General features: G+C 45.5%; 1 protein-coding gene across 2 annotated transcripts in view; it reads left to right on the top strand.

Annotated features, from left to right (window-relative positions):
- The first annotated feature begins 3904 nt into the window (after positions 1-3904).
- ATXN1 (ataxin 1) overlaps positions 3905-17612 on the top strand; it is a 1154375-nt gene continuing 1140667 nt past the window's right edge. Inside the window, exon 1 of one of the 2 annotated variants that reach the window (XM_078687925.1) lies at positions 3905-4326. The gene's annotated coding sequence lies outside the window, so the exon portion shown is untranslated. The remainder of the gene's footprint in view (positions 4327-17612) is intronic. The other variant, XM_078687926.1, reaches the window with a different exon arrangement.

Genomic DNA, 17612 nt, shown 5'->3' with positions numbered 1-17612 from the left:
TTTACATACACATATACATTTGACTAAACGTGCTCAACTGGTGTTTCTAAATACGCCTACCCCGTGTACCTGACCTAAGTCTAATGCGTGGGCGGGAATAGAAAGTTACAGTTTAAGTTAAGTTTGTTTTTGCCAAGTGAATAACTAAAGAATTCTCTAGGAGGGGTTATTCAGTTCTGTACCTGGAATTTAGGATGAATGAGGAATGGTATCTCTTTCTCTGCTCTCGATATTCCAGGCTGCCTGCGAGGGCTGCCCAGAAGCGCCGGTGCTGGGTCTCTCGGCTTGAGATAGCAGCGCGTCTCTCAGCGCGTCAGGAAGGCGGGGCTGCTGCCTGCGGGGTCTGCTTCTGCTCTCGGCTTCGGCAAGTATGGCTGCTCCGTCTTGTCACCACGCGTGTGTTTTGCATAGGGCAAGATCGGCAATATTTATACCTTAAAGGTGCCGGGATTGACGTAAGGATGGACATAGGTACGTCAATAAAGATGTCATACGATTTGCTCGTTAGCACATTCTTTACTAAAGTTCTCTGTGAAATCAAAACAATGGCCGCACGGATTATCCAGGTTGTCATAGGTTTGATTTGTTATGAGAACGTCGTATGCCTTATCAGGGGCTGGAGGAATATCGCTTGTCTAATTAGATCTCAAGCGTTATGACCTAATCAGATAACACGTTCCTGTGCCGTAGTGTGACTGCGTCAGATAACGGTATCTGCATCATGGGGAATTTCTTGCCTCATGGGCTGACTGTTAGTTAACTAGCTAGGTAGTTTAACCAGAATAGGGTCAGGAATAGGGGGATCGATTCAGAACCTATAGAAATACACGACAATAGGCTAAACCTTCAAAATAATAATTATTAAGTAATAGTGACATAAATTTTAAATGAACTGAATATGCATTAGTTTTGTGAAAAACGCTTGCAAATGAAATGTATAAATGCTTTTATGGTTTTTCATGTAAAACTGAAACCGAATAAAGATTTTACTACTACACATAAAAAATGTAATTATCATTTAATCACTTAATAATAATTATTTACCCATTAATTATTAATTAACAATAACAAAAAAATACTACAGTAACTCTAATTAATTTAATTAACTAATTATTAATAATTAATTACCAATTAATTATTAATTAACAATTAATTATTAATCAAAAATATAAAAAAAAGGTATTAATTATAATTAAATTACTTCCCACCCTATTCCCCTATAAACCCACAACCCGCTCTGATACTAAATCGCAAAATGTAAACAAAATTACTAATTTCTAAACATACATTAAAAAACATGTTTAACAAACATATAAAATACATAATAAAATACATAACACTAAACAAAATTTCGATATTAGTAACATAGATACCTTAAAATCGATATTCTGTCCATCGATATTACTGCACATCGATATTCTATACCATCGAAATTAAAACATCGATATTATTGTATATCCATATTTTAATTTCGATATTTTGGCTCCCTACCAGTGATTAGATATATGGATACAATATTTCAAAGCAAACACAACTTTTCAGACACTCATCCACAGTCACAGATCTGGGTTGAATCCATCATCATTCTTTAGCTCACCTCACCACCTTAGTTCATTTCAGACCCAGCCATATGCATATCAGTCTTGACCCTGTGTCTCATGGGAACAGTCCAGCCCGAACTGCCACGCCAGATCTTCCCTGAACCAGAAACAAGCATCCTGGGATCGCTTTCTGGGTAACACCCTTCATCTGCAAGGCTAGTTTAAATCCAGTGGCAAAGTGAGGGACCCACGTCTGGGCATACCCTGTCAATTTAGGGCAAAAAAAGCAAACACAAAGAGATGATGGACGAAGCGCGGAAACTTTTCAGACACTCACCCCCAGACCCAGATCTGGGTTGAATCCATCATCATTCTTTAGCTCATTTCACCACCTCAGTTCAGACCCAGCAATATGCAAATCAGTCTTGACCCTGTGCCTCATGGGAAAAGTCCAGCCCGAACTGCCAAGCCAGGTCTTTCCTGAACTGGAAACAATCATCCTGCGACTGGTTTCTGGGTAACACCCTTCATCAGCCAGGCAAGTTTGAATCCAGTGGCAAAGTAAGCAAGTGGGCATACCCTGCCAATTTAGGGCGAAAAAAGCAAACACAAAGGGATGATGGACGGAGCGCTAAAACTTTTCAGTCACTCACCCCCAGTCACAGATCTGGGTTGAATCCATCATCATTCTTTAGCTCAGTTTACCACCTCAGTTCAAACCCATCCATATGCAAACCAGTCTTGACCGTGTGCCTCATGGGAACATTTCAGCTCGAACTACCAAGCCAGGTGTTCCCTGAACTGGAAACAAGCATCCTGGGACCAGTTTCTGGGTACAGCCTTCATGGGACCGGACTGGAATGGCATGGTGAGAAAAAAACCTATGGATTTAGGCCCAAATCTCTGTACTGGGGTTAATGTATGACATTGTTCTGCATTCTGTCCATCAACTGTTCTTTTTGCATTTGTCACCCCGAGTGGGACGGGTATGCCCAGACGTGGGTCCTGTGCTCTTCATGCCACTGGACTCAAGCTACCCTGGCTGATGAGGGCTGAAAGCCCAAAACCAGTCCTAGGATGCTTGTTTACAGTCCAGGGAGGGCCTGGCCTGGCAGTTCGGGCTGGACTGTTCCCATTGGGCGCCGGGTCAAGACTGATTTGCATATGGCTGGGTCCAAACTGGAATGGCATGGTGAGAAAAAACACAATGGATTTAGGCCCAGATCTCTGCACTGGGGTGATTGTATGACATTGTTCTGCATTCTGTCCATCAATTGTTCTTTTTACAATATTTCAATACATCTGCAATGGAGACCCCGTTCTCAGTGGAGGGCCCTTTCATGAACATCTCTGAATTGGAGACCCAGTTGTGAACATCAATATTGAAGGCCCATTTAAGACCATGTCTAGAGTAGAGGCCAGGTTAGGAACAGTTCTGCAGTGGGGGCAATTCTATGAACGTGTCTGCAGTGAATGCCCAGTTGTGAACATATCTGCAATGGAGGCCCAGTGAGGACCATTACTGGAGTACAGTCCAAGTTAGAAACTTCTCTGAAACAGAGGCTCGGTTAAGATCACAAATGCAGTGATGCCCCAGTTAGGAACAGGTCCTCAGAGGAAGAATTGTGTTTAGTATGTCTGCAGTGGAGGTCCAGTTATGAACTTCTATGTAATGAAGTCCCACTTAGGATCAGTCTGCCATGGAAGGCATGTTAGTATAGTGTTTGCAGTGGACAGGCAGATAGGAATGTGTCTTCTGTACAGTGGGCACCCAGGTAGGAACATCACCGTGCAAAGGGTAAGTCGACTTGTTTGTAGTATGAACGACTTTTTACATAAAAAGTTAGAGGGTCCACCCACCGGAGGGCAGCAGATTCAAAATTGTCAGTGAAAAGAAAATGGAAATAAAATAAACGTGTAAAAGTTGCGGCCCTTCGTACCGAAATCGCATTCCTTTTCTTGTTCTTGTCACTTCTGAATCCAGAAATACATGTACCCCTCCCCCCCCTCCCCACCTAGAGTCATAACCGGTGAACACCCGGTTGCAACTGTCATTTTTATTCAATAACTGCACTCCATGAACTGCGTCTGTTGCTTTGAAACTGAGATCCAGTTCCGGGTTATGCCTCGGAGTTCCTGAATCCAGTCTGTACAGTTATTACATAAAGTGACAGTAAGCAGAGTTTGTGAGAGAGAAAAATACTTCTGTGCACAGGCAAGGCCTGCACTTTCACAGACACATAACAACTCGGGTCCTAACGTAGGAGCGGTGCGTATGAAGCGGCTCGAGCGTGCCTGACGACAGCGTGGCGGGTCATAGTGACAGGAGAGCGAGGAGCGCGTGAGAGCTAGAGAGAGCGCGTGAGAGAGGGAGGGAGCGCGAGCGCACCGAGAGCTTCTGTGCAGCCAGGCACGGGTTAAGCTGGCAGGCCCGGCGCTGCCGTGCGTATGCAATCATAATCTGTGTGGCTCTCTTGGCTGGCTGCCACAGTGTTGCCTTGCCTCCAGTCCATCCCCCTTTTGCAATGAAATGAAGTGGGAGCCTTGAAGCTGTAGCAGAGGCAGCCAAACTGCTCCATATTTGGCTTCTATTACACATTTACATACTGGAGAGAGAGAGAGAGAGAGGGCGAGAGAGAGCAGCGCCGCAGACATCATTTCTACTACAGAGGAGGAGACGTGCCGGATCCGCTGTGCTGAAGGGGGAAGCGCTAGCAGGGCTGAGAGGGCAGTGCACGCAGACATCCCCCCCTTCTCCGCCTCCATCCGCTGCCTGCAACCCGCAGTAAGTCTTTCGCTTTCCCCCGGCCTGCTCCTTCCAGCTTGAAACACAACTCAAGTAGGGTGCACCTTTTAACACTGGACGACTTTTTTGTTTTGCATAATAAAACTAGATCCGTGGGGTAAAAAAAAAACTGTGTTGGGGCGTCAATGTGAAAGGTGGGCTCGTGCACCCTCGGGCACAGGAGGTAATGGGGTCAGAGTTCTGGGGGGGGCTGCAGGCCTTAACAGCGCCTTGCCATTTGCATCAGGACGGGGCGCGTCGACAGTGGCACCCGCCGGGAGTGCGGTGGGCAGCCCAGCCTGTCCTGCGCGAGGAGGGGGCGCCGCGCGCGCCGCGCACCCCTGTACGTCTGCTCCGATGACGTCTGCGGCTGTGTTGTGTTTTTTTCTTCCTTCTCCTTCTTGCAGGGGAGGCGGGCGCGTGTCTGACGGGGAAGTCGAGCCGAGCCGAGGCTGGCAGAGAGGGGGTGGTGGGGGGGGGGCGCTCCTGTGCCCCTGGGTCCAGCCCTGCCAGCGTGCCCCCGCCTCCCTGCCGCTCCCGCAGCAGACACTGCTATTATTAGAAAGTGCGCCCCCAGGTCCTCCAGGCCCGGAGTAGTACTCGTGAGAGTGGAATTCCTGAAAGGAGCGGGAGGGGGGTGGGCCGGACCGTGGGACCGGGCAGCAGGCAGCGCGCGCTGCAACCGCACCTCACTGGAGGGCAGTGCCAGGGCGGGGAGGGCATTACCACTGCGTGTGCCCGTCTCTCGACAGAGCCCATTGGGGCACATGCCGGGACTTTTATTGAGGGGCAGGTCCAGCTCTTCACATTAGCATATGTTGTCTTTGCAGGTTACGTAATAGTCCCTTAAGCCACTTGCATGGCGCATAAGGCGCCTCTTGGCGCTTGAATCACGGGTGTTATGATTTATTGTTGGCGACCTTTGAAGGATTGACTAAACTACTCAGTGGATTTTGCAAGGGATGTTCACCCACTGCCTTTATTATATGTAACGTCGATCATAACTCTCTTGGCGCTTTAATCACGGGTGTTATGATTTATTGTTGGCGACCTTTGAAGGATTGACTAAACTTCCCAGTGGATTTTGCAAGGGATGTTCACCCACTGCCTTTATTATATGTAACGTCGATCATAACTGGGTTGGCCAATCAGGCAACCCGAAGTTAGTGATATTTATGGAAGATTTCGCATTTTGCACCGTCTCACTTACAGCTGGTGCTCATACTTATTACCCCTTTCCTGTGTACTCAAGTCGAACTCTCACGCCTCTATACCCCTACTCACCAGTATCATATTCTTAGAAGGCGTGCCTAGAAAATGACCCATAATATTTCCCGCCAACTTTCACCCCCTCGTCTAGTTACTCTGTAAGGTAAGGAGAAAGAAAAGCCCTCGCTATTTTCTGTTTGTGCGTTCCAAGTTTGCCATGTCCGTGAGACATTACAAAATACTGTTGTGTTCCGGTGGAACACCTTGCAATATTGATTTTTATGCAGCTCACGGAAAAAATGAATATGTTTCTAATTAATAGGTAGAATTGGTATTTAACTGATTGACACACATTTTATCAAGCTCAGAAGAGAGAAAGGGGGAGTCACTGCCGGGATTTGAACACGTGACATGAATAGACTTGGACCATCGAGCTATTTTATTGGGGGTTTCCTGCAGTTTTGTTTTTGCCCACGCAGCAAATATAACATAAAAACATGGTAACATAATTTAACTCCCTCTGGTGACTATAAGCTCCAACCTTTCTACCCATTCACCAGCTACCCTTGACACCACAGATTCCAACAGGTCTCCAAATGTACCTTTGCTTTCCCTCTACTAGGACTTTTGCAAAAATGTGTTAGCCCTTCCTTCTCCATCACAGTATTTATTTTATATTCCCTCTTTCTCGAGGCCCGAATCAGCAAGTGATTGAAGAATGGTTCACACTTTTAAAGCTTGATAACATTCTACACAATTGCACAATTGCATGGCCTGGCTGCAAGATATTATGAGTGGGCAAAAACTGCACAGCGTGTTCCATCCAGTTCTGGGCATTTCTGCCGCACGTCGTTTTCACAAGCATCAGCAGAACTGTAATGCACCAAAAACACAACTCACAGCATGGATCCGACTGTGAAACTAAAGGATGGGGCTGGAGACAAGGCTTGTTCCCACAGACATTCTGCAGTAGGTAAAGTCGCACTCTTTTACGTCCTCTTGCATGCCTTTGCACAGTACCCCCAAACATCTAAAATGGGTATAGAATGGGAATATGCATATACAATTAGTGCAGGTAGGCAGGGCTAAGCGTCTTAGCATTTATATGAATAGGGATTTAGATGTTTCATGCCTGATTCACAAAAAAGCAAAAAGATTCACGAAGGCAAAAAGAACAGATGATGGGTGAAAAGCTGAACAATACAAACATTCACCTCCAGTCACAAAGATCTGCTTTAATCCATCTATATTTTTCTCACCATGCCACCCCAGTTTGGACCCAACCATATGCTAATCAGCCTTGACCCTGCCGCTCATGGGAACAGGTCATACTGACCTGCGAGGCCAGGTCCTCCCAGGATCAGGAACAAGCATCCTGGGACTGGTTTTGGGGTAACACCTCTCTGACAGGCTTACTTGAATCCAGGTGCACAGTGAGCCCGGGACCGACATCTGGGCATACCCTTCACAAAGGCATATAAGAGTATGTAAAGGAGTGGTCCCAGAGTACTACTTCTTATAGTAATAAATGCTTTTGTGAATTAACCACATTGTGTCTTGGGGTCATGGAGCATTGGGCCCAAGAGTTGGGGGTAAGCGGTAACAATAACTGCCATGTGGCATAGCATAGTTAATGGCCATTGACTTGGGCATTAACCATAAAGAGCTAAAAAGACCTACAAGAGTGGGTAGCCTTTCTCGCGAAGGGCTCGATCGACATCCGGACATATTTAGGCTCTTCCTTAAGGACAGGGAACTAGGAGGACTATTTTGTGAGAGTGCAGGTAGTTCCAGTACTTGGTGTTCATGAAAGGGTCTGCCACAGGTGCCTGGGGCGAAGTCACAGCAGGGCAATACTGGAAAGCCACCTTGGTGCCTCTAGCAAAGGGTGACCCGGATACTGCCACAACCATCACATAACATACTGTGTATTTGTTAAGCACACGTTCGCCCAAGAGCATCTGGGAGCTGAATAACATATGTTAATAGTTTCCCACTCAATGATGCTCATTTTATCGACCTCAGATGGATGAAAGCCTGAGTGGACCCTCCAGGATTTGAACCTGTGACCATGAGGTGGAACACAGTCCCCTACAGTGGACACACTAGTCCACTAAGCCACCAGACATGGCTATCTCGCTCCATTGTTATGAAAGGGAGGTCTACAAAACATTGCATTGTCTTGAGCCCCAAAAATCCCCACAATTTCCAAGTCAGCAAAAGCCACAGGTCTCGCAGAGGGGGTGGCAGGAAGTGGTGGTGGATTGAAGTTTCCAAGTGGTGCGTGGGAACTTTTGTTTCACAGGTTGGATATGATGGTCTCGCTTATGCCAGAGAAGATGTTGGCACGCTTCTAGCACCACAAAAGAAGTGAACGCGCTGCCTATGCTCAAGGGCCACAGGAATTATGTGGCAGGGAAGGCATAACTCATGTGGCAAGAAAAGACATTATGTGGTGTAACGCAGCACATTTTGAAGCAGTCTGAATTCCCTATGTTGACATTTTTACTAAATTAACAATGTCTGAACAACGTTTTACCTTGTTAGTTTGAGTTTACAACTAACTAGAACACTCAGCAAATGAAAGGTGTGCTGCTGGTGTGGGCACAAGGCCTGACACCTTGTGGCAGCAGGAGTAGCAGCGTTTATAGTAGCTTTTGATGAGTTTGAGGCAGAGCAACTGCTTTTTTGTAAAATATCAAAAGAATGCAGAATATAATAAATTATGTGACAAGTGCGGCAAATCTATAATCGTGAGGAAAACCCTGGAACCGCAGAATGAAATAATTGCAGTCAATGGCCGCGCTCCAGAAGAAAATGCTCCTCGCAAAATATGGAGTAGTAATTGACGACTCAAGTAGCGCGTCAGACTTACTCCCTTATGTGACCACACCGATAAACCACGCCCTACCCGAAAGGGCCGGGCAGGTTTACGACACGCACAGGGTTAAACAGGAGTGTGGCGGCGGGAGGGCGAGAGCTACCCGCATATCATTTCGTAGTATACGGAAAAGAAAATGAGCTATTTGTATTGTGTTTACCGTATGTTGTACGTGTGCGCCTCACAGCAGGGACAGATCACCACACGTGTCCCCTGTGAAATGCTGCGCACTCCGGATACAATTAGCACCCACGGAAGAGGGAGCGAGGTCGGGTAAACTGTGGAAAAAAACAAGCCTTGCAGCTTCACACCTCGCACACAGAGGCGCGCATTGGTGAGCGGGAGGGGTGGGGGGTGGCTCCTAAAAGTTTACATACAGGGACCAATACGCCAGGTCAATAATGAAATATGGACTGCTGGGGCTGTTAAAAGAGGCAGACAGGCTCGAGTAATTGAAAATAGGCTGGATTGCGGAGATAAAATAAATACGTAATTATTCATAATAAAGTATCCAGCTGTTTTGTACTTCAACACAATCTGCCAAGCCTGGGCTGCAAGTACATGAAATTTAAAGTAGTGATTCTAAACGGGGGAAAAAGCCTAACTCGTGTATCTAGGAAAGTTGAAATCAGCTGCGATGGTGGGATGCGAATCTGTGACCTTGATCCTCTCACCGACAGTACAGGCGACAAACATTGGCTCCTGCATAGCGGCAATTTCCACTATGTGAGTGTAGGTTTCAGCAACAGAACTTGAAAAGCAGATACGGCGCTCCTCAAAGCGCACCGTCTGCTCTGCGCACCTGACCCCTAACAGCGCCCAAATGTATGACGACAACTATATACGACCTGTGCAGCCCGGTAGTGGTTGCCAGGAGCATGCGCAGTCTTGAGAATGCCTCGGTGAGCATGTTCCCATGTCTCGCGGCTGCAACCCACCCACGGCACTTAGGACCCGGCCCATTGACACGCATAGAAAGGGTACTTTATAAAACGTGTTTGTATGTAGCGCTTCATTCCGTGCTTCTCCTTCCTAACCGCTGTAAATAACAGGCGTAAAAATAAGCCCGTTCAGCAGTGCTAGCTCAGAACACACAGTGGGGTCTCTCTAGATGTGAGTTTTAGCGGGGAGGAGCACACAGGGGGCCACAGATAAAAAAAAATACACACACACACACATATATATATATATATATATATATATATATATATATATATATATATATATATATATATATATATATATACACATATAAATATATATATATATTATTTTTTAGTAAGTAGACTATAAATTAAATATTATTATAGCTCCCACAAGGGGCAAGTCTTCGCAGCGTCTCAGTCTGTCCCATTGTTGTCTTCACATTACTCTATTCTGCAGTCTCTTTGTTAGACATTTACACTCCTTTTCTCCTCATATCTTTCTGAAATACTCAATCTGCATATCTCACGCCGTTTCTCTTACCTCTCCAGCACTATCTTTTTACATTCTCTTTCACATACTTCCCCGCAGCTCCTGCACTTCACCAATCCCCCCCCACGCACAACATACCCGCTCACCTATACGCACTGTATTTTCTTTAACTTTCACACTGTCAGTATTTTGACAGCTGTGTTCATCCTTCACACGCTTTTGCACGTAATCCAAATTATAATTGGCATGCCAGGCCATTGCTCTGTGTGCTCCGCGGAGAGGCCAAGGATTGGATGAGCATGCTTTCAAAGCCTCTTTATGACACAGTGACAGGCACTGTGTCAAATTCACACGGCATTCTGCCAGGACTCCACATCTGACAGTCGTGCCCCCCCCCCCCCCCCCAACCTCAACACACACAGCTCAATTGAAGGAACTCGTTTCACACTAGACAGTATAATGAGTAATACGTTGCATCAAAAACTACGGAACCACATCATGCCGAGGAAAACAAATACAATTAGGGAATGCAAGAGTAATTACAACATGAAACTTAAACAAGAACAGAATTTCTTTTCCGAGGTTGAAGGCAGTTTCTGTTTTGGCTTCTTCGGTCGTGCTTTCTTTTTATCTCTTGTTAGTGCTGGGGGATAGCAGAACCACGTTATTAGAACTGGAAAACCCCAGGGTCTCAGCTCTGTTTACAATTCAGTACTGTCGCCTGCCATTTAGGCCCCCAGGATGTCATATGTCCAGGATCTTACCAACACGTTGGTGTTTTTATGTCAGAGCCAGGAAGCAGATTGAAGGAAACCAGCCATAGGCAGTATTTTCCCCATTTGAAAATAAAATTCGTAACTGCAAATACAAAGAAATCCCCAGGGAGGTAACGGCGGCCACTGCAGTCCCTGGCGCGCAGGGGGCCGCAACCTTTCAGTGGGGCCTATTACTTCGGGGGAGCCCTTTGCGCTCAAGGCGAATGTATATTTGTGATATATGGGAAAATCAGTGACCCCGTCACATTCGGGGGTGGGGGGGTATACTTTGTTACAGCGCAGATGCTTCCCTGAGAAAGGTGCCAATCCTAACTCCAAGAAACTTTTGAGTTTTCGGCGGGCGCTGTAAGCAGAGGGCTCGGGGTGACTGCTCGAGAGACAGAGGGCGCAGTATCACTCATAATAATAATGTGGTATTTGCATAGTGCCAACTTGTCATGCATTTCGTCTTCGATGCACTCTATACAGAAGCTGCTAGTGTAAATAGTGAAATAATTGAGACATCTCTCCGCTGTGAAGTGTGCACCCCTATGCGCCAGCGTCCTCCACGTGAGAGTGTCTTACGGCCGTCCGTGGCACTCGATTGGGGGTGGGTATGTGGGTAACTGCAAGGCTGATATGTCCCCCGAGTCCTCTCATTCACTCCCCTCTCCCCTTCCGTTCCATCTTGTCGATACACGGCAGCGTTGTAGATTTCCAGCACACTTACTCCCGCCATGATAAATCATGTAATTAGATCAGGCTGCCATGGCAACAGACAGCGGTCAATCGTCCATTCAGGTGTTTGTTTTGCGCCCGGGGGCTTTGGGTGGTCCATGCGGCTGTTTGCGCATCTCGGCCCATGGCGTGCCTTCGGGGATTTTTCTGTGTACTTTCTCTTTGAGAAGAATGCTGTTGTAAAATTCCTCACAGACTGCGCCGCCCTAATGAGCGGGCGTGTTTGAGTGCGAGTGAACCTGTCTACCTGCAAGTACTTAGATCGGATCGGCTCTGTATTGTCAAATTTATACAGGGCGCACTGTCCGTGTGGGGCGAGGAAACGCTTTGCTCACCCAGGTAGAAAGTTACACTGTGAGGGTGAGTGGTTGGAAGAGGTTGTGTGCTGATGGGAACCTGAGTGGTCAGTGTGTGTTTCTTTGTAGGTTCATATAGCGCGAATTCGACGCGAAGGTATCGGAGCACTTTACACGGGCACCAGTTACATTAGGAAAGGACATATTTACTATTATTTTTTGGGCGTGGGGACATTAAGGGATTTACCCAGAATCACAGGCTGTTGAGCGAAGCCGAGACTGGAACCTGGTTCCACCAGCTCCAAAGTTGGCAGCTCTGGCCTCTACACCACAACCCATCCTTGTGCGCGAGCGACCAGCCAGATAGGTGCTCTTATTGTGTCTTGGATCACAGTGCTTAATAGCTGGTGAGGTGATGGGAAGATGTGTGTGTGGGGGTAAAGTGCACATACTCTACATTGACTCAAAACTTCAAGGCACTTTTAAAGAAAGTGGGCGGAGAGAGACAATTATCTATATCTAGTTTAGAGGAGGGGATTATCTAGTTTAGTGGAGTGTAAAGGCAGGATGGTGTAGGGCATGGGTACCCAGGGGCCAAAAAGTTTGGGTCTGTGATGTGACGGAGGGCCGCATTGAGGTTAGCAGGGTGGTGGTGGGGAAGGGTGGCTGGAAATAAGGTGGGTGTAGGGGAAGCAAAGCATACACACCTACTGTCCGAATGCGCAATGTGAAACCAAAAACTTGGGATTAACCTTGGCTTCTCCACTTTACTAAATTGTGTGATTCTAGGCAATTGTTTTATTTCACTTTCCCTCCTTTTTTCATTATCACACATGAGGATCTCAAAATACACAACTTCAGGATGTATGCTGTACAAAACCTTCTCCTGTGTTTGATTATAAAACATAATGTTGTTCATGTATAATATAAATGCAGGCTATCCAAAGAGTGCACATAAGAACAGATTTGTCCATAGTTCACTATTGGCATTGTTGTTGGAGGAAGGGGGGCTGGCCGGGGGAGAGAACAAAAGTTTGTATATCCATGTTTGAAAACTATCACTTAAAAAACAAAATGCTTCTCAATGCACTAATATAATCTGATGTACTAAGGTGAAACAGTTCTGCATGTTAATGATAAACACTTTTTGAATTTTGAACAAACTTTATTATATTTCTAAATGTTTTGCTGCACGATGTCTTTAGAAACAAAGGTGTTTATAAATTTAAGCAGTGCGGGACACCCTAGTTACTACCATTCTTTAACTTAAATTAACATTTAAATAAATACTTGCCAGTTTATTTAACATCTTTAAATCTCCATAGAGTCCAGTGCTGCTGTTGATCAGGGGGGCCCACATGTAAAGGTCAGGAGGGTTACATGCGCCCCCGCTCCGTACTTCGAGTATCACTGGTATAGGGAGAGTAAGGGGCAGATTTACAAGGCCCCTGTGCTACTTTTGCGTCACTTTTCCCATGTTACAAGTGACACAGAAGTGGCGCAAGGGGCTTGTAAATCTACCCCTTAACGTATAAGCAGCTCCATCACACCAACACAGAGAAAGGTACATTAAGGTGTTGGGTGGACTTATATCTAAAAAGGCAACTGGGGCTGTATTTTGAATGGCACAGTGGCTTGGAACCGGATAAGAGAACCTTTTATTTCTGGACTGCACTTTCACCTATGGCCTAGGCTTGTAAGGACTGGAAGGCATTGCTAACAGTATACTGTTCAATGGTCACTTAAAAACAAACACTGCCAAAGCCAATATGTCTGGTGTTGACGTAATCCTTTTGGCTTTTTGCATTGTTAGTGCTCGCTTTTTTTTTTCAAGGCTTTTGTAAACTTTATGGTTAGGGGAGCTGCCAGGCTTTCACCAAAATAAAAAAACCAAACAATCGGCTCAAAGCAAAAATAGTTTTTATTAAAAAAGCACACATCCTGAACTTTTAAAGGAACTACTTAGCATATGGATGTGCTCCTTTGAAAGAGCAGAATGCTGTAATTCAAAGTAAAGTTGGTCAACCAATGGTTGAAGTGGGCTGACGTGTTCCACCATGCTCTATGGTGTAGTAGGCCGGAGGAAAAAATATGTGAATGAGAGAGAGAGAGAGAGAGAGAGAGAGAGAGAGAGAGAGAGAGAGAGAGAGTGTGTGTGTATGGTTGTGTGCGTGTGTCTGTTTTATATATAATTTTAGTAAAATCAAAAGGATGTGGCTCGGCTAATGCAAGACCTAAAAATAAAAGACCTAAAAAATATGTTTCAGAGGATAATTGTCCATGTTCTTTAGGAAGGAAGCCCCATGCACCACACGAATTGCTAATTTAAGTTGAACGTTGATGTTATGTTCTTTTGAACATGGAAATCCCCGGAAATGACCTCCGCTTGGATAGTATTTTCTGGAGGTGGGCATTCCAGAAATGCCTGAGTCTGGTAGGAGACCAAGATTGCAAGAGCTGAGCCAGCAACGTCCTTTGCTGGCAAAAATGTCTATATCATTTTTTCAGAATCAAAACACGCAAAAGGCCATGACTACTTGTGGTGTCGATTCTTCCAAAATATATTTTTTAGAATAGAAAACATGCAAGCACCCAAACAGTAAGTCAGGGTACTAGGAGAAAGCTTTATCTCTGGTTTGATGAATACCCCTCAGATTGCTGTTTTTTAAGTATTGGCCTTGACTCCTGCTCGTCCAAGACCAAAAGGAGGAAGAGTAAGGCCTTTGCTGCAAACTTTGCTCAGTCCGTTTTGGCATGCCGTGGACAGCTTTAGTTTATTCACCAAGTCTTATTTAATCAAAAACAGCATAATTAATAATTAAATACATATACACATACCTAGAAGTGTTCTGGGTCACCCCCTCGATCCATTGGCTTATTCAAGTGTTATTACATCTTGTTCCCTCTACCCCCTGCCACAGCTTACACCATGGAGTGAAGGGCCTGCCCACTTCAGCCATTAGCTCTCTTCCTAAGCTTTCACTGTGTGTGATAACATTTTACCTGATCGCATGTGCACATCCACCTAAAAAGACGTGTACCTCGAGACCACAGCTGGTCAGTGATTATTCAAAGCCAATACTACCTTTTTTTGCACCTTTGGCAATCAAATTTTCCTGTAATGTCCATTAAAAAAATAGTTTCTATTCCTCCTGTAAGTACACTTGACTGCTAGGAGGCAACCATAATTTTGTATTAAAATTATATGGCTGGATAGATATTTTTTTAATTTAACATTTGTATTGCAAGCACACGGCTGCTAAGTTTAGACGGCAGTATCTTTCTTATTTTTGTGGTATATGTTTGCAATTAAAAAAATAACTATCGCACCAGTTTCCCAATGCCAGACTCATTTGCTTTGCCAATGCTTGTTCCATAAAGAGGCTGAGAAACAAATGGAGACTTTTAGTAAATAGGTTTAGGAAGTTCTGAATTAAGAAATGCATTCTATTGATGTGTGTGTTGTTTTGTATGACGACTGTATTCTCTACTAGTTCACAGGTTTTGAAGAGGGTGGTGGCAGTAGCATGGCAGCCCCTGCAGGATCTGCTGGTGCTGATTTTACATCAGACTTACCAGGAGTGGAGATTGACAGCTAATTTCCCTAGCCACAGATGTGGAAAGCTATAGGCAAGCTGGGTTTATTTGTCAGTATTTACATATGGTTCTTTGTTTTGCCTGGTGGATGAAGTATCTGCATGATTGAGTTCATGTTTTCCATTGGTACTCAGCTCACATCATTCCAGAGAGCGAAACTCTTTAGAGTTTAAACCTTCTAGATTCAGACAGTGGCCTTGAAGGACTGGACAGTTCAGGACTCACTGAGGCGAAACAGCTCAATTGTCCCAAAACCTAGTCCCACCACATTTTTTTAAGTAGACCAGATGCTTGGCTCTTCCAACGAATTTGGAAGATCTGGATTCCGAGCACCTGTCCGCATTGGTGAAGTTAGTAGGCACCATGCCACCTGTGCAGGGTGAAGCAAACCTATGTGCTGGCACACAAACGAGAATCAGCCCCAGTTCAGGTTCCTTGCAGAGGCTTTCATGTTGGAGCTTCAGCAATGTTACTATTGCCCGCCTGTTGATGGCCAATTGCATCAACGTTATGGTTGTCATGTACTACTCAACTGGAGGTCAACTGTGGACCATTTTCCTTGCTTCCAGAAGGACCCTTGGAGCAAGCTTGACTTTCAGACTCAGGTTAACTGTCTAGCTTGTCATCAGGGGCATAGCTTCATGGGGGGTGGGGGGTTGGTGTGTTTCACCACTCTATTAAATGCATTTTCTGGTAAACAGTTGGGTACAGGTGCTCTCAGTTGGGTTTGGCGAGGTGTCTGTCGGACTTGACAAGGGCTTTTTACACACACAAACAAAAACGCACACACTTAATCTTTCGGTTTTGGAAGTCTTCAAAAATATTGGTTATTTTAGAAAATAGTGTGATTTCTCCCAATAAGTAGCCCTACCAATCCACATTTCTCTCACTTTTCACTGCTTTTTAAGCCCCTCTCATGCACCTTGCTTGTGGTATAATGTATTTTAATATTATATTGTTGGAAAACCTGATGCTCACATCGCCCCCCCCCCCCCCCCCCATCTTACTGACCCAGCTATGCCCCTGCCTGTCATAGGATGACAATAGGTTAGCTCGTTTACAGTGCAGTGAGAGTTGGACGCCCAGTGTTGTTTCAATCTGATCCTTTTGCTAGAAGAGAGGTGGATCATCACCTCAATAAGGGATGCCATTAGGGCATGTGCGAGTGGAGTGATTGGAAGTCCTAAGAGTATGTGTCCTTTGTATGTGCGCGAGAGACTTTATTCTCTGTGGCAGGAGCATGGAGTGCACGCAGAGGACATGAACTGCGAGTGATTCACCCTAGAAGAAATACTAGTCATGTACTCTGAAGCTGATATTCGACACTGAAATAAACCCTCTTGTTGTGCAATGAGTCAAAGAGTTCACATATACGATTCCTGCTCCCAGCAAAGCAAGGTGGATTCATTAAGATTATATGGAGAACCTCAGAGGGTAAAGCAGGACACTGACTGTACCCTGTACTTAAGGTACTAAAATGGCGGACAGTAATGTCAGTACTCATACCTACCACGGATGTCTGAAATACTCCTGCATCCCCTGAAGGCTCAATAGTTAGAATGGCCCATTGGTTTATTCAACTGTTCTTGCATCTTGCTCCCTCAACCCCCTGCCACAGCTTGCAACATGGGTTGAAGGGTCAGCTCACTTCAGCCATTGGCTCTCTTCCTAAGCTTCCAATGTGAGTGACAGCATTTACCTGATCGCATGTGCGCATCCACCTAAAAAGACGTGTACCTTGAGACCAAGGCTGGTCTATAGGGGGCCTTGAACGTTTCTTTCATAGTAGCCACTCCTTGGTTCCTCCACACCTCAGAACATAAAATGGCTGATGTAGCCTTCTTGGAAGTATGGCTGCAGTGAAAAGCTGCAAAGAAATTCACAACCTGCCTATCGACACACGCCTAGTGAAAGTGGCGAACGCCCACGGTGTGTCTTACGTAGGCATATACGCGTATTCATCAAGAGTTGTTAGAACATGCTGAGGGGAGAACTACCCCTGACAAGCACAGGCAGGGTCCCACTGGAGCAGGGATGTGCAATCCGGGGGAAGCCTGCAGTGCTGGAAGCGTCGCGTCTGTTCCCGATGAGTAGCATGACTCCTGTATCAAGAACTGCCACTTTGGCACATTTTCACGTGTTAAATTCACACAAATGAGTGTTTCTAGTTTCTGTTTTTATTTCTGCAAAAGGTGTTGAAGAACGTTTCCCTCTCACGAAATGCAAATTCAAAGTGACTTACAATTAACAGCTTGATTAACCATCAACGCGGGGGATGTCTTGTTGCAGTGGTTCTGTATGGTTGCTATCCACATTCATTTAAGTAGCTTGGCTCATGCCTCCTCCATGTTGAATGTGTGTCACCCACATCTTGATACGTGCATCCTGCTATTT

The sequence above is a fragment of the Lissotriton helveticus genome, chromosome 4_1, assembly GCF_964261635.1.
Source record: "Lissotriton helveticus chromosome 4_1, aLisHel1.1, whole genome shotgun sequence".
Taxonomy (NCBI): Eukaryota; Metazoa; Chordata; class Amphibia; order Caudata; family Salamandridae; genus Lissotriton; species Lissotriton helveticus.
The sequence above is the reverse complement of the archived record's forward strand: the minus strand, read 5'-3'. Positions and strand labels throughout refer to the sequence as shown.